The following is a 2,480-nucleotide window of genomic DNA, read 5'->3' as shown; positions in this document are numbered from 1 at the left end:
TCATGCATATTAGGGCAATGTCAGTGGCTGAAAATGACTGGATAATGGAAATGTGGGAACCTGTCTAGATTTGAGATTTTAATTCTGAGGGAAATATTTCCCTTTTACATGTGTGTTTGCTATAAGCTATGTGTTTTCAGGCTCATCTTTGTCATACAAGTTGAACTTTCTGCTGAGGATCTCCTGGGGATCCTTTCTTGGATGAATGTATCTGATGGCCTGATCCCTCCTCTAGGGTGAAAAGAGACACAGAGACAGGTCACTGGAGCTGGCCCTTCAGCTAGCGCATTGGCACCAGTGCCCTCAGGAAGGAGCTTGAAAGTGACCCTGAATGGACTAAATACCTTCCCCCAAACATCTAGACTGGCCTTTGACAAAACAACTGAGTGCCATACCTTAGCCAAGCCCAGCCAGACCCAGTTCAGGGTCAGGTCATCTAGAGAGAGACAGCTGACACCTGTGCTTCTGTGGTCCTCAGAAATGAGAATGGGTCTCTGCTCCAAGCTGCTCTCTGACCTGGCAGAATGCATGTGCTTGGTTGGAAAGGTGGATCAGCTGCCACTGCCACTCATATCAGCAGTCTGAATCCACCTCCCCACCTCCCCCCTACACCACTCCCAGGGGTCCCACCCAGACCCGACCACACTTACCATGAGCCAGGCACTGTGCTAAATGCTCAGGTGTGCACCTTATTTGACCCTCCCAACACTTCTATGACATAGATGTCATCACTGAGGCCCAAGTCACAGTCCAGTAGATGCCTGAGATGGCTCATTTTATGTGTGAGCCTGGTGAGGCTACCGTGTCCAGCTGTTTGGTCAAACACCAATCTAGATGCCATTGGAAAAATATTTTTTAGATGATGTCTTAGTCCTTTTAGCATGCTGTAACAGAGTACTACCCAGAGACTGGGTGGATTGGAAGCAGCAGAATCTATTTCTCACACTTCTGGAGGTTGGGATTCTGAGACTGGGTAGGTCAACATGGTTGGGTTCTGGTGAGAATCCTCTTCCAGACTGCAGATGACCATCTTCTCCCTGTGTCCTTGCAGGGTGGAAGGAGAGCAAGCTAACTCTCTGGTCTCTTCTAGTCCCATTCAAGAAGCCTCTACCCTCAGGATCTAATGACCTCCCAGAGGCCTACCTCCTAATTCATACTCAACATATGAATCTGGCGGAGGGCAAATAAGTCCATTTCAGAAGAGATTAACATTTACATCAATAGACTGAGTAAAGCGGAGTGCCTCCCATATGAGTAAGGGCTTCAGCCAATCAGTTGAAGGTCTTAAAAGAAAAGACTTTGATCCCCTAGGAAAAAGGAATTCTGTTTCTAGACACCCTTGAATTCAAAACTGCAACATCAACTCCAGTGGGAATCTCTAGCTCACCTGCCTTTCCTGCAGACTTGGGACTTACCCAACAATCTCAATCTCTGTCTGATTATGTATATGTATATATACTTTTGAGAACCCTCACACAGTACTTAAGATGGGATTTGAACCTGGTTTAGACTCCAAAGTCCTGGAGTTTAGTAACTACCCCATTCTGCCTTCCACGATCTGTCAACTATGCTTATTGACTATCAACGGGGAGAAAAATCCAGGGCCTGACTGAAGTTCAGTTCAGTTGTTCAGTCGTGTCCAACTCTGCAACCCCATGGACTGCAGCACACCAGGCTTCCCTGTCTATCACATACTCCTGGAGCTTGGTCTGGAGGAGCAAGACAGAGGACAGGATCCTCTGTTGTCCCTTTCTCCTCCTGCCTTCAATCTTTCTAAGCATTGGTATCTTTTCCAGTGAGTCAGTACTTCACATCAGGTGGCCAAAGTATTGGAGCTTCAGTTTCAGCATCAGTCCTTCCAATGGATATTCAGGACTGATTTCCTTTAGGACAGACTGGTTGGATCTCCTTGCTGTCCAAGGGACTCTCAAGAGCCTTCTCTAACACCACAGTTCAAAAGCATCAGTTCTTTGGTGCTCAGCTTTCTTTATGGTCCAACTCTCACATCCATACATGACTACTGGAAAAACCATAGCTTTGTCTAGACGGACCTTTGTGAGCAAAGTGATGTCTCTGCTTTTTAATATGCTGTCTAGGTTGGTCATAGCTTTTCTTCCAAGGAGCATGCATCTTTTAATTTCATGGCAGCAGTCATCATCTGTAGTGATTTTGGAGCCCAAGAAAATAGTCTGTTACTGTTTCCGCTGTTTCCCCATCTATTTCCCATGAGGTGATGGGACCAGATGCCATGATCTTAGTTTTCTGAATGTTAAGCTTTAAGCCAACTTTTTCACTCTCCTCTTTCACTTTCATCAAGGGGCTTTTTAGTTCCTCTTCACTTTCTGCCACAAGGGTGGTGTCATCTGCATATCTGAGGTTATTGATATTTCTCCTGGAAATCTTGATTCCACCTTGTGCTTCATCCAACCTGGCACTTTGCGTGATGTACTCTGCATATATGTTAAATAAGGAGGGTGACA

The sequence above is a fragment of the Cervus canadensis genome, chromosome 8 (genome assembly GCF_019320065.1).
Source record: "Cervus canadensis isolate Bull #8, Minnesota chromosome 8, ASM1932006v1, whole genome shotgun sequence".
NCBI classification, from domain to species: domain Eukaryota; kingdom Metazoa; phylum Chordata; class Mammalia; order Artiodactyla; family Cervidae; genus Cervus; species Cervus canadensis.
The sequence above is the reverse complement of the archived record's forward strand: the minus strand, read 5'-3'. Positions refer to the sequence as shown.